We start from the raw sequence: 20,884 nt of genomic DNA, 5'->3' as shown, positions 1-20,884 counted from the left end.
GGCTGCAAAAACTATTCCCAAGGAGTAAACAATGGAAAAAAGACACTTGGCTTTTCCTTTTTGTTCATGTACTGTTCAAGAATCTATTTTTTTTTTCATTATTGCTTTCTATTAATAATTATTGCTTTCATAATAATATGACATTAAAATATAAAATATTGTTTTATGCTTATAATATTAAATATAAAATATTGCTTTTGGTTCTTCATAATAATATAACATTAAAATATCAAATAACATAAATCTAAAGGAAAAAAAGGGTCATGGAGGTTATAATAATGTTGGAAGTATATGGCAAATAAAACTGCAGAGAACAATGAAGCTAGTTAAAGCCATAAGGCAACACATAGCTATTATATTTCATAAAGGATACAAAGAGAATGAAGCTTTATAAACAAATAGACTTAAAACAATTAAAAAGAAAAGCTTGATTTTCACATTCAGCTCAATGTCTTTAAGCTGTCTCTGGGAAGAAGGAAATCAAGCCAAAACAAAGGCAGCCAAAACATACCTGCTGTTACAGGACATCATGAAAACTAGACAAATGGCCTTCTTTTCTCCTATCTCCTTACCATGAAGCAAATACTTTTCTTACTTCAAGAATTTGCCACTAAGAATAAGAAATTTGTGGGCATTTTTATTTGTTTTTGTTATTGTTTTTTTACAGAATTTCTCTAGAATATTAACCATGTTGGAAAATTTTTATAGAAAACTATGAGAAGTAAAAGAAATGTAAAAAAAAAAAAAAAGAAAAGAAAAATCACTCATTAGATCCATGATTAAAAATTAAATAATTAAAACATGGTAATTATTAAGTTTTCAACTAATTGAACATTTCACTTGGATATGATATTATTTGTTACCTAGATTGTGAAATCCATGAGATTTTATGTTTATTAATTTCTTAACTGGAGATGCCTATTATAGCATCTTGCACACTGTTTGGAACTCAGCAAATAACTTGAATGAAAGAATGACTTAATATAAACAGAATCATGATTTTAAATAGTTACTAACATTAATACTTTTCTTCCAGTGATCTTCCTAGATCCCACCCATTCATCCACCTACCCATTAATTCACCAAGCGAGAACAAATTATTGAACATCTAATATGTTTTAAGGTACTGTAATAATTAGAACATAAAGATAAGAGTAAAAATGATAGACAATCCCTGTCCTTTATGGAGCTTAATTTATCAGTGAAGACAAGAATTTAACTACATACAAAAAGTACATAATAAAATTGAGTTAATAGAATATACTGTGAATAGAAACAACAGGAAAACTTAATTTCCTGAAACCTAATGGGTTGAGTCAGAGTTAGCCATTTGCAATTGCAAAGAAAGTGTTTGTAGCAAAAGAAGAGCTCATACAAAGGCTGGGTGTGAGAAGGGGGCTTGATGAACCTGAAAATCTTAAAAACTCTAATACTATATACACATATGGAATATAAGAATAAGGATGACAAAGCAGGAGATAAAAGAAATAATGAGAGCTGACTAGGAAAAGAATATGGTAAGCCTTGATGAGTGGTTTGACTTTTATTCTAAAGGTAGCAGGAAGCCATTAAAGGTTTTAAGCAGATGAGTGACAAAACTATTCCAGAGTTGTAGTAAGATCATTCTGACTGCAATGGGGAGATTGAATTGGATATGAAAAAACAAATCCAAAGCTTAACCTCTGCTTAGTCTCCAACTGTGTCTTGTGTTAATATAACTGTGGATATTGTCAACAACAGACATCACATTTACAGAAATCAATAAAAGCTCCAGTAAAATCTCTAGCAGCAACAAGAAAATTTAAACAGAATTTTAATAAAAATACTTATCCTAAACCTCGGTCAAAAAGAAAAAGAGAAAAGAGAGTGAGAGAGAGAGCAGAAGGAGAGAGAGAGGAGAGAAGAGAAACTTTACTAAATATTATCTATAAGAACCTTAGCTTTACCCATATAAAGTAAATTTTAAAGGGCTAAAGATAGAATAACAGATAAAATTACTTTTATATATTTTACAGGTATCACATTATTCATAATAATGTTAAACCATAAAACTATTACCAACACATGGATACACATTTACATAAAATGTTTGTAATTGTCACTTCAATTGTCATGTTAATAAATCCTTAGTCTTTTGGATGGGGAAAAATAATTGGCATGCATATCTTCTTATAATATGGGGACTTTTCTACCCAAAAATGCACTATACAATCCAAATTATTTCACAAAGACCACTGAACAGCTGCCAAATGAAAACCATTCTTGGTCAAAATCAGTGGGGGTCTGAATCAGATTAATATACAAGTTAAATGTGCATAGTGATTCATCAGAGTCCCAAGTCTCTATACTGTTTACAAGTATTCAGGAAAGACAGAACTCATGATAATTCTTTCTAAATCACTATTAAAACTATATTATTATGGTTTAAGTCAACAGACTCTGCTTACCCCAAATGCATGTAAATTTTCTGGTAAATGAGTTACACAATTTCTGATAAATGAGTGGTACTGACATCTTATGATGTACATGTACTCTTTGAAGATGATGATTTTAATAAGTCACAGACACAAAATATATATAAATGTTGGTTTGATGATGACTTAATAAAGAATAATAAATGAAGCCCAAAATCCTATGATCAGTCTTTTTTTTTCTTCATGTTGAAAAGTTCTAGAGTAAACCCATTGAAGATAGTAAATGAGAAATGATAAGATAAAGGCAATCAATGAAATATATGAATGTAGAATAAGCAGTTTTGTAGGTAAAATATAAAGATCTCTATGACTGTCTCTTATAAATGACTATTTGATTTGGTAAAGGCAGTAGAAATATGCATTTTCTGTCATCTTAACTGTTTTCTTCTATTTGTCCTCCTCTTTGACTCTTCCTTTTATTTGTCATTCGTCTTTTCCTCCTTATTCTGTTACTACTATTATTACAATTACAATTACCATTATAAAGACAGCAATCCCTCAACGAATTACTCAACATTTACTCTAAACCATGGACTGAACGAAGCTAGTGCCATTACATTATTTTATTTAATCCTGAAACTGTACTTATGAGGTAAGAGCTATTATCATTGTAATTTTCCATTGAAGTAATGGTGTGAAATAAGTAAAATGGCTTTTTGAAGGTCACACAGCTAAAATATATATCAATCCTCTCTGATTCCAGATTCCATGATCTTAAATGTTCTGTTGTCTCACCTAGCATGAGAGTTTCACTAGGGCTCAAAATAAATGAATCAGTAAAGAGTGTCAATATTCTATTACAGCCTGTTAGTTTTCTTTTTCATTATTTGTTCATCTAATATTTCTTTTTCTTTTCTTAAAACCATGCAGTTTACCACCTCAGAAATTAAGAAAATTGTTAAAACAATGATGTCGAGAAACAATCCTTACTCTAGGAAAATACCTTCTGACAAGCCAGAGGGACATTAGATGAGGAATAAATGTGAAATTCCTGTCTCACTCCCCCCTCCTTTTTAAAAAAGATTTTATTTATTTATTCATGAAAGACACACACACACACAGAGGCAGAGAAACAGGCAGAGGGAGAAGCAGGCTCCATGCAGGGAGCCCAACGTGGGACTCAATCCCGGGACTCCAGGATCAGCCCTGGGCCGAAGGCAGGTGTTACACCACTGAGCCACCCAGAGATCCCCTGTCTCCTTTTTAATGAAACCGACCCTTACTATTTCCTTCTGTCACAGCATAGGGTGTGGAAAGGGAAAGACAAGAGTATCTCTAGTAGAAAACACATGATAATTTGAAGGAGTCCCAAGAAAATCAGGGCTAGTGTGCCATTTCCCTGTCATTGCCTATGGTAAGGCATAATATTTAGTGATCCAACATGTTTCATGTGGTGCTATATCCAACATAGCAGGGACACTCCCATGATAGGGAGATAATCTGGGAGGGCAGATGCCCTATATACTGTATACTACAATATGGTGACAAAAACAAAACAAAAAAACCCAGAGCAGATTTCCCTCAGCTTTCCAGAAATGCTTTAAGGATAGGTGAGAGGAAAAGGTCAAGAAGGCAGGCGAGACGCTGAAGCAGTTCAGGCACATTCCATAGCTCCAGAGTATGGCAAGTATCACATTTAACAGATCCAAAGGAAGTACAAAGAACCAGTGACACCTCACTGTACACCAAACTTGGATGTTCAAGAGGCAGAACAGATAAGACACACTATGGCAGGCAACAACTTAGGGAGTACAGGGATGAGACCAGACTCAAAGAATACCACTATGGAGGATAAATATGCTTGCTTCTGAAGACAGACAACATCATGGGAAGAGAGAGAGGGAAAAAGACCCTTTGAGGGAAGGCAGAGCTGACAGGAAGTAGAAACTTTCAAAATAAATGAGTACTTACCCTAAAACTTAAGTAAATCCAAAACAGACACTTTAAAACAGGAAACAACTAAGTTACCTTGAAAAAGCAAGCTTGAGTTTGGTTTCACACCTGTCTCTTCCCAGCACTACTTCAGTCAGATTAAGTATTCTAGCAAAATCTAAAATTACTTGTACCAAAAAAGGAATAAGTAATTGTGTAACTCTAGGTGGTACTGTATTCATCTAGACTAACCTACACTGAAAAGACAACAACTACTCCTACTGGCTTAATTTTCTAAACACAAGAGCAATTCACTTCAATTTTAATCAATAAAATAAAAAGAGTAGCTATTTTGACTGGTCTGCAAAAACTGACTAAGATCATTTTTTACTTCAACCATTTATTTTGGAGTATAATATTCTAAAGATGCATGTTTGCCTAGTGATATAAAGTGAAATGTCAATCATCCCAGGAATAAGACTTCTAATCTCTCCAAACATTTTTTTTCCACCTCTTCACCAGAAGAGCCATTTAAATTATTGCAGGCTGTTACTTCAGTGGAAAAATTAATACAGGTGACATTATAAAATCACTCAAGTTAGTCACTTCCATAGTTTCTATTTTAAAAAAATCTTAAAGGAATCAGAGGCTTATAGATAATCCATGTGATGACTCTTCTCCAATTAGCACTTAGGCTCTATCAATTTATATATCCTACAATTCTACAGATAATGTCTCTTGATTAGTATTACAGGTCTAACGGTCGAAGAGATTTCATATGTAGAACGGAGATAAAATTAATTTAGATACCTGGGACAATAATAATCAAGTAACATATAGTACTTCTGGGGAATAGTGAAAGAAGAGGACATTTCTGTGCTGCAGGACTTTCTAGTGTTATTTTTTTTTAAAGATTTTATTTATTTATTCATAGAGACACAGCTAGAGAGAGAGGCAGAGACACAGGCAGAGGGAGAAGCAGGCTCCATGCAGGGAGCCCGACGTGGGACTCTATACTGGGGTCTCCAGGATCATGCCCTGGGCTGCAGGCGGCGCTAAACCGCTGCGCCACTCGGGCTGCCCCTTTCTAATGTTTAAAAATGGGTTTATAAGGTTTTATGTTTTTTAAAATAGTTTTTATTTATTCTGTCAGCCTTTTTAACTAATATTTGTTGCTGCATACTTTCCAGTATATTATTGTTTTCCTGCCCTATAATACTAGAATTTAACTGGAAGAAGAAAACATTTACTTCTAATCTGCTTATCTTTTTAATGTATATATAGGTAGTATTTGAATGAAGTGTGTGTCTTCAATATAAAAATAATAGTTTAGATAATACATAGGTTAAAAATTATATCTGATATTAATAGACACTTCAACTAAAATCATATGATATTCCAGAGAATAAGAACACTTATGCTAGCAAAAATATCGATGGGTAGATTATTATAAGGCGTTGGTTAAATATATATTAAAAATCAACTAATCAAAAATAAGTAAGATGAATCAGGAAAACACTTCTCTGATGTAACAAGAATTCATCTTAGCTGACATAGCAGCTCTGTGCACATTCTTGAAATTTCTCCCTCCCACATCATAAAGCCACAGTCATCAGTCAATTAAAAAATAAAGAAAAGATAAACTAAGAGCAAAGCAAACTCTGAAGCTGACTCTCCACTGCTCAGTTACCACATTTGTCAGGTTCAGATCATTGTCCATTTTCTCTTCATCTCTCTTAAGTACTGGGAACTACAACTCAATAAAAGCAATTATCAGGAAGAACTTGGCTTGGCATTATTCTGTTGCATCTGGGTTGTTAGAGGTCTTACAATTCACATCCCATAGTTGTGGGGTGAGTGTGATAGATGGGATGCTACTAAGATACTATAAATATTTCTTCTTATATAAAAGAAGCAAATGATAGACTATATTGTTTATCTTTGATAATTGAAGAAATATAGATTTGATGCTGATTATAAGATTTCAAATTCTAGGGGATCCCTGGGTGGCGCAGCGGTTTGGCGCCTGCCTTTGGCCCAGGGCGCGATCCTGGAGACCCGGGATCGAATCCCACGTCGGGCTCTCGGTGCATGGAGCCTGCTTCTCCCTCTGCCTATGTCTCTGCCTCTCTCTCTCTCTCTCACTGTGTGCCTATCATAAAAAAAAAAAATAAAAAAATAAAAAAAAAAAGATTTCAAATTCTAGCAGTAGTGTGGAACAAATGCACTAAAGGGTCATTACCTAAATCCTGGAGAAAACATACTCTGCAGTACATTATTGGTCTCAGCCTAAGTGATATATCCTCTACCACCACCAATACCTGAAACACAAACTCTGAATGCAAATGTCCAAATTCTCACAAAGACCCTGTGACTATTGGCAGGATCAGAGAGCTTAACTTCAACTCCATATTAAAGCACAAACCTCGCCAGAAGCAAAAGTATCCTATAGGTCTCTATTAGCTCAAAGTTTGTAATAACACCTGTAGCCCCAAATGTAATTTCATTCTGGAAGAATAGCATCCACAGTTCTGCTCCTCAGAATTTCCATAGATTAAGATCAACGAAATATTATCTCAGGATCAAAATTATTAAGTCACAAGGAAACAAGCTGCTGTAAGTGAAAGTTAGTATAAAAGCTAACATATTTAGGACACAAAGGATTTCACATATTAGAATTATCTGGTACATAACATGGAGTGACAAATCTGAACTATGAAAACGTGATTGTTATCACAAATATGAGTATCAGGGTGTTGTATTTCAAAGAGAAAACAAAAAAATTAAAATATAAAAATAAGTTTTTATTCTTAAAAACTTTGTAATGGAGTTTTTTCAACAGCATGTAGAGAATCATGAGAGTAAGTGGACTAGAAGTTAGGTCTGAGGACAATCAGTATGGAAAAAAACACAAAAAATTAGATCTTTGAGAGAGAGTTTAAAAATATGATAGCTAAAATAAAAAATTCTAACATACCTCTAACCTAAGTTCCAGAAATATGGAACTTGGAACAATATATGAATACTATACATTTTATATGAACAATATATATGGGAGAGACAATTAATGGCAAGATAATGAAAATCTCAGAACTGATGAAACAATGACTCCCTGTTACAATAAATTGAATATAACTGTGGAGGCCGAGAAAATTAAGGCCATTCCACTTTAGGTTCAGTGTTAGCACAAGTACAGCCATCCCAGGCCCCTGTGAAGAAGAGCTGAACTTTACCTTACTTCAGTTACAGGAAGCAAACAGCTTACAGCTTAATGTCCTAGAAAGCCCCATATTAGGATGAGAACAGAGCCCAAGCCAAGGGCCGGAAGGCCCATATTAGAATAAGAACAGACTTCAGTGCCCTTGAAAGCCCCATATCAGAAAGTAAACAGAACCCAAGAAATTCCTCCACCCTTTCTGGAGGTCCCCTAGACCAGCCCTTAAAACTAAGCTGAAACCCACCTCAGGGTCCAAGTCCCTGCTCCGCTGCCTCGGGTATACTTGGACCTAAGCTCGAGCATGTAAGTAAACCCTCCTGTGTTTGCATCGGTATCGGCACTTCGTGGTTTCTCGGATTCGCAATCTTAGGTACAACAATAACTAATCAGGTTTCATAAAAAAATCAATCCAAGCCTGTATATATTAGAGTAAAATGCTAAACCACCAAGGACTGTATGAAGGTTTTAAAGCAGATTGCAAGGAAAGCCGGATAATTTACAAATGAATAGCTGGCAGGATCAGAAGCAGCAGTAGGAATTTAAGAGGATAAAGGAAAATAGGTATCCATTGAGAATTAAAATGTCCTGCATATATAGCCTGACATGAACTAGAGTGAGATACAAATAAATATGGGAAAAGAATAAAACAGAGATCCTAAAAGTGTTCACCACCAACATCTAACCCAACTTCCAAAAGAAGTCCATCAGACAAGATGAGAAATTATCTCAGAAGGAAGCCCTAAAATTGAAATATGATGATAATTTCTAAATTGAGAAATTAAATAAAAACCATCCTTAAAACACTGGAAATTTTTAGGGTACTAAAGAGAAAGGGGGTTATCAGAGTTAAGAGTCCTAATATATTTGTATATATCAGGAAAGGGTTTAGAATATTGTTTTGCATTTACTAATTTAAGTGTGAAAATAATTTTAAGAGTAATCACAAAGCAAAAATAGTATTGCAAAACAACAAAGGGGAAAATACATAATGAGCAAAAAACTAACAAAAACCTAATAAAACTAGGCAAACCAGAAAAGCAAAATATAAAACAATATGAGAGAAATAAGAATCAAAACATAAGATGGTAAAAATGGTACCAAATATATCTCAATAAACAGGAATACACAAAAACAAAGTCTGAGTTTCTAAGAATGCATTTAAAATTAGATCTTGACAAATGCTTTTTACATCTAAGATATGAAGGCCTACCAAAGATCAGGAATGACAAACGTTTTCTATAATGGACCAAATGCAAATATTTTTGTCATGATAGGACATGTGGTCCTAATAGCAACTATTCAAGTTGGCTTTTGGAGCATGAAAGCAGAATGCAAATAAATGAGTATGATTGCACTCCAGTAAAATTTTACGAACCGGAGGTGGATCAAATTTGGCCTGCAGGACCTACCTGATGACCCTTAAACTCAGATATAGAGAAATGTTCAAAGGAAGGGAGAGAAGAAATATGCAGGGTCAATATTAACTGAAAGAAAACTTGAGTTAAGACAGAAGGGATCCCTTCATAATGACAAGCATTTAAATCCACTGGGAAGATATATTTGTAAAGTTAAATGTACCTAATAAAATAGCCTTGAATACCATATTTCAATAATTCAAACGGTGTATTTTTAAAATATATTTTTAACTGCTGGAATAAAGGTAGGTCCTCATATCTAGAGAATTTTATAATTGGGGTTATTCTGGCAGTAGATATGAAAAAGTTGTTATTTTAGACTCTGTAGAAACTTAAACCTTAATCTGTCGGTATAAATGGACACACTGAGACCTCTTGATGTTCCGGTTCAGAAGCCCTATAAGCACTATTCCAAGAAGGAATGCAAGTCATGATTGTCTGAAAAACTTTTGTCACAATAAATTCTCATTATCCCAACTTGCAGAGTGTTGTGTTTCAGAAAAGTTTCTGTACACATTAATGTTTTACTCCTCTAGAAAATACTTCATTACCATATTCCACAATACCATTCCATACTGCATAGAGATGACATGAAATGGGAAAAAAAAAGTTGATGATGCTTAAAAGTCATTCATAAGTGTAAGATTTCAAATATTAACACAGTCACACTTTATTTTGTTGGCTTTTATTTTCCCTTTTATTTACATATGTGTGATATACGATAATTGATTAACAGTAATTGATTAATCAATTATTGATATATAATAATTAGCAATGTTTGTTCATACAAAGTGGTACATAAAATGGTGTGTGTTATATTATGGGATGTCTAAGACTGGATAAAATGTGGAACCAAGAAATTGATAGAATTACAAGGGGGAGACTGACAAATCTATCATTCTAGTAGGATATTTCAACATGACTTTCGTAATGATTGATTTGTCAAGAAGCAGTATAAGAACCTTGTGAAGGGACGCCTGGGTGGCATCTACCTTTGGTTCAGGTTGTGATCCTGGGGACTTGGCATTGAGTCCCACATTGGGATCCCCACAGGGAGCCAGCTTCTCCCTCTTCCTGTCTGTGTTTCTCATGAATAAATAAATAAAATCTTAAAAAAAAAAAAAAAACTTGTGAAGACAGAAAGAAGTTATTCAGTATAAATAACAAGTTTACCTTAATGGACATATATTAACTCTGCTAATAAAAATTAAGAAACAAAATTCTTTTCAAAGATCATTTATGAAATAGTGTTCAGATCTAAAATAAATTTATTTCAGTATTTGAACACAATTTCATATCAGAAAGTACTTCAACTAAAAATAAATTAATCATAGGGGTACTTGTGTGGCTCAGTTGGTTAAACATCCAACTCTTGGTTTAGGTGCAGGTCATTGTCTCAAAGTCATAAGACTGAGCTCCGTGTCAGGCTCTGAACTCAGTATGGAATCTGCTTGAGATTCTTTCCCTCTCTCTTTGCCCCTCCCGGTTGCTCACACATTCTCTCTCTCTAATAAAGTAAATATATTTTTTAAAATTTAATTATGGGAGATAATTTTTTAGTTTAAATATCTTACATTTTAAAAATATATGAACTTGAAATTTTAGTATTTGAAAAACAAAAGAAGTACCAATATTTCTAGAGTGCAGCAAAACCATATTTTTAAGAAAATGTGTGGTTATAAATTTTTTTTAAGGAAGTAAATGCTGATAGTTAATGATATATGTGTCTGTTTCAAATTAGAAAAAGAATAGAATAAATCCAAAGCAGAATTAAGGTAATAATAAGATCAGAGAAGATTTCATGAAGTAGGAAACAATATAAATAGATCAACAAACCAAACTGAGCTTATTAAATTTTAAAAAATTCTCCTCAGATTGAATAGTAAAAGTTAATATTATAAGTAATTATAATATTATAAGTAATTTAGGGGCACCTGGGTGGCTCAGTGGTTGAGCATCTGCCTCGGCTCAGGTCGTGATCCCAGGGCCCTAGGATCAAGTCCCTCATCGGGCTCCCTGTAGGGAGCTGGCTTTTCTCTCTGCCTATGTCTCTGCCACTCTCTCTGTGTCTATCGTGAATAAATAAATGAAATCTTTAAAAATATATATTAAAAATAATCTAAAAGGGGCATAACTGTAGGGTGGTAATTATAAAGTTGATGAATATCTGTGAGGATCTATATGTAAATAAATAAAGAAGTTAGATAAAAAGGACAGATTCCGTAAAACAAATCTTAATTGACAAAAGTGACATGAGAAAAATTTGAAATTTTAAATGAACTTATAATTACTAAACACATCTAGTTATAAATCAAATAATAAACTTAACTGATTTTTATAAAACAAATAAATAAACTCTAGGGATATGATAGGTGAACTCTACCAAACTTCCAAGAGACATATTATTCCAGTAATATATAAAGTCTTTTAAAGAATAAGAATTAAAAAATAAATGGTCCCAACTCATTTATACTTATCCCAGTACAACCCTGACACCAAAACTCTGCTGAGGATCATAGATACAAAAATACCATGCTGAATTCAGCAATATGTACAAAAGATGATACATGGTATAAAAAGATGGACAATGTTTTGAATTGTCTTATGATATTTTCTATGTTATAACCATATGACATTTTAGAACATGACTTCATTCAATAATCAAATATAAAAAGCCAAAGAAAATAGAGCACTGATAATTAGTAAACTCTAATATGTTCTAAACTATATTGTTACCTGATTATCTTATTTAAATCTTCTCATTCTTAACAGAAAATATGACATGGCTATTAAGTGGAGCTGTGAACTCTAGCTTGGATAAATAGATCCAGAAAAATGATATTTGAGACTATTACCTTAAATATTTCCTGCAATAATATAATGTTACCAAATATGAACTAAATGGTCCCTCTCTGACTCTTCCAATTGAAAGATGAAATATTATTGGTTTGGCTTGAAATAAAGATATGGGACTTCTACTATTTCCAGGATAAAAGAATCAGGAATGAGTCAGCAGAGTATCAGTCTGAGGAAAGGAAGAAGGCATGTAGAAAAAAAAAAAAAAATCTCATGTATAAATTCTGTTGTAAGACCATCACCAGAAATCATTTCACCTATAGAATAAAGAAAGGCAATGAAACTTGTTTATAAAAATCAGTATAGATTTAATAGTATTTAATATTTATATCTAAATATTTACATCCCACTGTTTTGAATATAATAAAAGTTTAATATGAAAACTATAACAACAAAGACAAAAACTAAGAAAATCTAGAAGAAATTATGGGATACTGTGAAAATAACTCGCCTTTTAGTAATTTAAAGTACAATTTTTTATCAGACATAATAAACCTAATTTTCAGGAAGACAATTAAGGTGCACCTATTTAAATAGCCTGTATTTACTCTCATCTAACTGAAACTTGAAATACAATGCATTTCTCTGCCTGTATTAAGAAGCAATTATTAGCATAGAATACTTTAAACATTTATATCTAAATTCTTATACTGTAAGAAATGTTAAAGTAGTTCAAGTAGAAATCTAGGAATAGTTGCAAGGTAAATTGTTCACCATTCAATTTAAATCTTATTTCTAGTGCGTAGAAGCACTGTTTCTTATACATGGATAGTGGTGAAGAATAAATAAAGTTACAATGAGAGAGAGAGATATTTATAACTATGTATTACTGAGAGAGATGCAGATTCTAAAAGTAATTATCATTTCTCTACTTTTATTCTATTCTTTTAAAAATAAGCACTTACGGTATTTCCTTAGTGTTCTGAAAAGGAATATGGAAAGATCTGAAATATGGTTTTCTGTCAACCACAGCGATAACCCAAAATATTAGAGCAGATAGTGAGGGAACATATGCGGGATAGATAACTACTTATACATTCTTACCTTACATTATGGAAAAATATGTAGAGATAATAGTAAAATGACCTACCATATACTTATCACATAGTATCAGCAATGACTAATTCATGGTAATTCTGTTTCATCCATATCCTATCCATTCCCTCTTTCAGCAATGGGTTATTTTGAAGCAAATTCCATATATCAAAACAATATACCTGGTAGAAGGTGGAAGAGGGTCAGTAAAGTATCTTCCAGACTGAGAAGGCACTTTAAGACCAAAAAACAGAGCAACCACTCCATACCTTTTACAGAATCTTATTCAGGTAATTTACTGATGGAGGGATGAAGGAAGACAGATGATCCAGCCAGTCTGCAGCTATTCTCCACCCTCCTTCTGGCCTAGTCAGGACCTTAATCCCCAGCTTTTCTGAAGGCATAGTGGTGAGGTCATAGGGTAGGTATCTAAAGTGGTGCCACCTGTGTGCCAGAGGCTCTTTACTAGTTATCTAAAGTAGGACTTCCTGTGCACCAGTCATCTCTACTAGTTACATAACATTGCACTACTTTTGAATTAATGGATTTTCATGAATTTGTTGTGCTGCAACCCACCAAAATTATTTTTGTTGCTCAAATTATTTTATGTTTAGCCAATGAGTGATTCTTCAAATTAGCATTAGGTTACTTTTGCCATGACCCCAGTAGTCATATAATTCCCTAGCTTTGTGGTATAATAAATTGCTTCCCATTCACCTTTTACATTTCCACTGTAGAACTGGAATCATTTGTGTCTTCCATGTAGATTTGGTTACTTTATGATGGTTTCAGGTTATGGTGGTTTATAAACTCCGCTTTAGTCCTATTTTTTTTTAAGATTTTATTTATTTATTCATGAGAGAGAGAGAGACAGAGACACAGGCAGAGGGAGGCTCCATGCAGGGAGTTCGTTGTGGGACTTGATCCCGGGTCTCCAGGATCACACCCTGGGCTGAAAGTGGCGCTAAACCACTGAGCCACCCGGGCTGCCCTAGTCCTTTTTTTTTTTAAGATTTATTTGTTTCTTTCAGAAAGAGAGTGCTAGCATAAGTGGGAAGGACAGAGCAAGAGTGAGGGAAAATCTCAAGAAGACTCTGCGTCCAGTGCAGAGATGGATGGGGAGCTCCATCCCATGACCCTGAGATCAAGACCTGAGCCAAAACCAAAAGTTGGATGCTTAGCTGACTGCATCACCCAGCACCCAGTTCTAAGCAGGGTTTCAGTTTTGGTTAATTTCAAGAATTCCTGGGGGGTACAGCCTGCTTCAGCAAAATCAAACCTAAGAATACAATCGCATTCATTTATAAATGAATGCTTGAAAAATTAATTCCTCCTAATTTTACAGCTGCTGTGCTCAGACTGCCCTAATGTCCTTTCTTGTTAGTAATTTTGGCAAGCTGGGGATTCTCAGAATGTGGCAGAGAACTTTCCAAACACCAATCTTTTAACTATGTCACACTGTGTGCTTAATCGTAGAAAAACGATGTGCCCAAAAAACTCTTACGCACAGCAGAGGTCAAAACTATTCAACAAATGAAGTATAAATAACAGTGAGCAAAGATTTAAAACTTTAAATTACAAACATACTGTGGTATAAATAACTGATCCTAGATAGTAGCTTAATACCAAGTTATGATCCAAGAGAGAAACTAGGCCCTGATATAAATAGGCATGCCGATGCTCTTAGAGGAGACATTGAAATAGGTGATTTAAGAAAAAGATAGCATAAAATTAATTTCCCTTTGACCCAGCTTTACCAGCTCTGACTATAGAAATGATTTTTAATAATGATTTTCAATCCTCTTAAGCCAAAAGAAATTATTAATTATTTGATTATACCAAACCTACTCTATAAGTTTCATTTATCTTTCATAGTACATAAAATTTGTTTTTAGAAGAAAATTTCTACAACGTTTATCTGCTCCTAAATTCATTTCTTTACATGCAAGTATTTCAGGCTAGCTCCAGTTAATGGCCTATTAGCATAAAATTTCACTTCTTGTACTTAATTTAAAAGATATACTATCTATTCTTGTCTAAATCTTTATGAGTACTAGCTAAAATAATTAGTTTTCTGTTCAAAAATGATTTTGTAATATTCCATGTGGTGTTATCTGTTATATTGCTTTTAGTGCTTACCTCTAATACCTGATAGCTTGTTGTAAAATCATTTACTTGCTCCCCATTTTGAAAGAAGAATGAAAGATTCAAATTCTAATTACAACATTACAAATGAAAGCTTGATATGGAGATAAATGAATTATCTCAAAGTCTGATACTATTTCTTGGCAATCAGAAAAGTGAATTATTTGACCTACAAAAGTCTTTTTTTCCTTCTCTGATTTTTTAACTAGCTCATCTGCATCTTTTGGAAGAGGCTGTTCTATTTCCTCTAATGCTTTTTGTAACCTTTAAATATGAGCAGACATTTATTTTACTTTTACCTTTGAAAGTTCACCTGAGAGTAGGTTATTTTGAACTGAACTCAGTGGGCAAGTATTCTACAAGAGCAATGAAATAAATGGGAGCAGATTCCATGCAGGTCTACCAACATAGATTTGGTCCATGGGAATGGAGACAACAAAGAGATATTGGTTGTTAAAAAGCACATTATGTGCATGGCATTGTGTTAGGTGCTCAAAGAATTTCATTAGTCCTCAGAAGAGACTGGTAGGTGGCAATAATCATTATCTGTTAATATTGTATTTATTTAACTGATAATGAAGATGTTGCTCTTTAAATGGGAAACAGAGTTTCTTTACAAATCTTTCTGAATCAAAAATCTGTGATTTTTGTCTTACCCCATCTTTTATAGTGTTATCTTCCTGGGAATCTGCTTTGAATACACAGCCTGGAAGATTGAATACCCGCTTTGGTATGTCTCCATGTGGCTGTTTCTCCAAGACCAAGTTGCAAATTGATATACCTCTGAGAGTAGGACGAGGAGAACTTCTTATGGTCTTTGTAACTACACCTCCTATGACAAAGTGCTTTTCGCAGGTGTGGTAGTTATGGCAGAGGAAGAAAGACACATAACCATCTGGTAGCAAGTAGAGCCAGCACATTTTTCAGCATATATTTTCAAACTCACATTAACTCAGGGAAATGTTTCTCCCTCTCTTTCAGGCAATACAAAATGGAGGCTCAGAAAATACATGATTTTTTTTAAAGATTTTATTTATTTATTCATGAGAGAGAGAGAGAGAGAAATGCAAAGGAAGAAGCAGGCTCCACACAGGGAGCCCAATGGGGGACTTGATCCCAGGACTCCAGGATCATACCCTGGGCCAAAAGCAGGCGCTAAACTGCTGAGCTACCAGCAATCCTTGATGTAGCAGTTTTATATTGTTTGAACTTGGCTAAGCTGAGACTTCCAGTTTTTCCTTTCCTATGTGGTTCTTAGGCTTGGCCACCGAAGAAATAAGTGTGAGATTTGGAAGATGAAAATTGAGCAACAGCCACCTCCCGGTGGAATCCAGGGTAGAATGTCAATGCTGCTGCAGCTCACACATGTTCCTGCTGCTCTGCAGGCTCATTTTGTAGACACGGGACCAGATCCATAGCAGCTCTAATTCCTAGAGCAGGATGTCTTGCTTCACCTTTGCCAAGTTCTAATCAGCTCCCACAATTGTGTAAGGTCTAATCTCTCAATTAAATTTTGTACTCACCATCACTCACAGTAGTTTTACTTTTTGATTGAACTGTAAATAATAAATATATTTATCAGTTTCCATAAAGCTGATCCATGGCTAAGGTTCAAACTTCAATCTATCTATATAATACATGTACTCTTCCCTTGAGCAGAGTGAATATTTACAGTGAGGAGAGGAAGGAGAGTGTGTTTCCCTGCACATTAATAATAGCATGACTATAGCACTTTCCCCAGACTAAGGCCTTCCTTTTAGTTTTTTTATGTGCAGATGATTAAAAGGAAATGTATTGCTTCTACTAAAGTCTGTGTTGCACCACCAAATATTCAATAGTCCAAATATTTCCCCACCAGATACTACTCATTAACAAATTAAGAAGTGTTTTGGGCATAAGAGCTCTTTATTATTTTTCATGCATCATTTTAAAGCTTTTTCATGTTAAATTATATAGTCATTCAAAATGTTCATCTTTACTAGATGCACTCTTTGTAGCTATAATCTATCTGCATCTAGGTGATTTTGGTCTCTCAAATGGTTGAGAAACTTCTTTATTGGGCAGTTAATCCCATTTATGTTCTGAGTGACCAATTTGTGTGTTATATTAACTGACATAATATCCTCATTGTATGTAATGTATATTTGACTTGAAAGCTATAATCTCTCCAAAATACTGTTTCTCAGTCGATTGTTTCCAGGATCTCAGATTTCCAGAAGGAATATTTTTGGAATTTATCATCAAATAATTATCTAAGAGTACTAAAATTGCTATAAAATATTCTCTACTCTTATCAATAGCATTTTCACATTATCAATAACTTTATATTTTACTTAAAATTTTTGGTTTATCTATAAGGAATGATAATAAGTGGATCTGACAGTTTCCTAAGCTCTAACATCTAGCCAAGAATATTAATTCTTTAATGATGTAATAATTTATAATTTGTTTTAGAAACTGTTTCTTGAGCATTATTATCTTTAGAGACACAAGAACTTTCTTTCTTTCTTTCTTTTCAGATTTTATTTATTTATTCATGAGAGACACAAAAAGAGAGAGGCAGAGACACAGGCAGAGGGAGAAGCAGGCTCCATGCAGGGAGTCCGACGTGGGACTTTATCCCAGGTCTCCAGGATCACGCCCTGGGCCGAAGGCGGCACTAAACCACTGAGCCACCGGGCTGCCCATAGAAACACGAGAACTTTCTGATAGAAAAAATTATTTCCTTTCAGTATTTAAAGATGATTAGGCTACAAAGTTCACATTGTGTGTAATAGTCAACAAATTGATTTGTTTCTAAGATTCTACATGTGCACTAAAAAAACATTTCTTATATTAAAGATCTACAGTCCGTGAATTTCTTAAGAGCTAACAGTGATTAATGTTCATGAATTAAATTTAATAACAATCTCACTTTATTTCATTCCTTTATGCAAATCAGAGACACATAAACTTTTCTGTCTTCTTTGAGTGAACTTACATATAAGGGTTAACTTTTCCAATAAATATATAAAATTACTGGGATGCCTGGGTGGCTCAGCGGTTGAGCCTTTGGCTCAGGGCATAATCCCAGGTCTGGGGATGAGTCCCACATCAGGCTCCCTAAGTGGAGCCTGTTTATCTCTCTGACTATGTTTCTGCTTTTCTCTCTCTCTCATGAATAAATAAATAAATCTTTTATATATATATTTTATATAAATTTATACATATATTTATAAATAAATGGAAATGGAATATATATCCATATATCATAAAGTGCTCAACATTACCCTACCAATGAATTAATGCTACTTCCCTGTTTAAAATATCCCTCTGGCTATTCATAACCTGGTTCTAGTATCTGCTCACTCTCAATTAGCAGAATGTCCCACTTGTTCTTTATACTTGGCCATACCAAACTCATTTTAATACCTCAAATATGTCAAGCTCTCCCAAGAACTGACTTATTTTGACACTAATGATTTTCTCAGCTTCAGCTATTCATTCACTTTAACATCATCTTAAACTTATAAAGGCTTACATAGGTCTAGTTTCAAATTCATCTATAAAAACTTTTTGACCTAAGAAGGATGACATTAATATTTCTTCATATGAATGGGAAAATTGAATATATTATCCCTGGGTCTCTTTACATTGATTGTAATGATTGGTTTACATTAGAAAATCTTTCTTTAAAGAACTTATAAATTCTTTAAAGGAAGAGAGCTGGTTAATTTATGTATTTTCAATGTCCAACAAAGTATATAGTAGTTTTTCAAGAAATATTTGTGCAAAAAGTAAATCATTTTGAGCAAAGGAAATTTCTAATCCAGACAAGATATTCTTTGTTTCTCTTCTTTTCTTGCTGCTCCTCCTTATTAAGTGAACTGAAACCCCTGGAAATTATGAAAGAAACAGCAAAAGGAAAGCTCATAGAGGTAGGAAGAGGGAAGTAAACTGGCTTGAGAAGCCAAGAAGAGAGGAACATCATAGCAGCCATGTGTCTTATATTTCCCCATTGAACAGAAGAACATGATCCAAGTCTGGCATTTCTCAAACTAGGAATAGAATGCAGCCCAGATAGGCTCATTCCTCCTCCAGACTAAGTGGGAGTCCTCTGAACAACATGAGATGAGTTTGGCATCACTGTCAAGGGCAATAGATAGAGAGTCCCACTAACAGAGGAACAAAAACACAAAAGAAACAAATAGAAAAAATACTAAAATGGCAGATTTAATACTATAATATCAATAATTACCTGAAATGTAAAAGACAGAGATTGGCAGAATAGGTACAAAAATATGATCCAGCTATATGTTTGCAAAAATTCATTTCATACTCGATAGCATAGGTATGTTGAAGTGAAAATCTGGAAAAAGATATCATGAAAATATTAATAAAAAATAAAAGAAGCAGTTTTATTACTAACTGATGAAATAGACTTTAGAACAAAGAACATTTCTATTGACAAAGTTGGAAATTAAACAATGATAAAAGGATAAATTCAGGGGCTCTATGTGGCTCAGTTACTTAAGTGTCTACTTTTGGCTCAGGTCATGATTCTGGAGCCCCAGGATCTAGCCCCAGGTTGAGCTCTCTGCTCAGTGGAGGTCTGCTTCTTCCTCTGCCTCTACTTGTCCCCTTGCTTATGCTCTCTCTCACTCAGTCTCTCTCTCTTTCAAATAAATAAATAAAATCTTTTAAAAAAGGATCAATTCACTGGAAAGTTATGCAATCCTAAGTGTGAATGCATCAAACAAAATTCAAAATACTGTGGAGCTGAAAGGAGAAATATACAAATCTACAATTATGATTGAAGAGGTTAATATTTGTCTCTCAACAACTGATAGAGCTACTACACACAAAAAAGCAAAGATACAAAGGAACTGAATAACATAACCAACCAATAAGATCTAATTGATACATATAGAGCACTTAATCCAACAAAGGCAGAAGAAAATATTTTTTAAATTTCCTATGTAATATTCACCAAGGAAATTATATCTTGGGTCATAATACAAATAACAAGTTTATAAAAGTCAGAATCATACAAAGTGTGTTCCCTAAGCCTAGTGGAATCAAATAAGAAACCAATAAGAGGAAGACAATCTAAGAGAAAGTCTCAAAAAAAGTATAGAACTAAATGAAAAGAAAAATACATCATATTAAACCATATAGGGTAGCTAAACATAACAACAACAGATTTTAAACTTAAGTTCCTATCCCAAGAACCTAGGAAAAGAAGAATAAAATGAACTCGAAGGAATCAGAAGGAAAGAAACAATGGAAATTAGGGCAGAGAAATAAAATTAAAAATAGAAAAAAATAAAGGAAAATCAGTGAAATAAAAGTTTGGTCTTGAAAAACATCAATAAAATTGACGAATCTCTAGCAAGTATGACAAAAACTATAAAAGAGAAAACACAAATCATCAGTATTAAGAATGAAAGAATGGACATCCTTACAGACCCCACAGCTGTTAAAGGAATAAAAAGGAAATTCAACAAACATCTTTATAGTCATAAATTCATAAATCTTTGAAAACCACACACTACCCAAACTCAGCCAATATGGAAGAGACAACCTAAGAGAATAGTCCCAATATCCACTAATTAAATTAAATACTATTTAAAAGTTTCAGGCCCAGATAATTTCCTTGGAGATTTCTACAAAATTTTTGAAGAAAAATTAACACTAATTTTGAACAATATCTTCAAGAAGATCCGAGAAACTTCACAATTTATGAGGTTAGTTTTAATCTGATACTAAATCCAGACAATGAATGTTAAAAAAAAAAAAAAGAATACTATAGGATAATGTCTTTCATGGGCTTAGACACAAACATATGCAACAAAATACTCAGATTAAATTCAAAATGTATAAAAAGAATT

This window comes from Nyctereutes procyonoides, unplaced genomic scaffold, assembly GCF_905146905.1.
Source record: "Nyctereutes procyonoides isolate TBG_1078 unplaced genomic scaffold, NYPRO_anot_genome, whole genome shotgun sequence".
NCBI classification, from domain to species: Eukaryota; Metazoa; Chordata; class Mammalia; order Carnivora; family Canidae; genus Nyctereutes; species Nyctereutes procyonoides.
The sequence above is the reverse complement of the archived record's forward strand: the minus strand, read 5'-3'. Positions refer to the sequence as shown.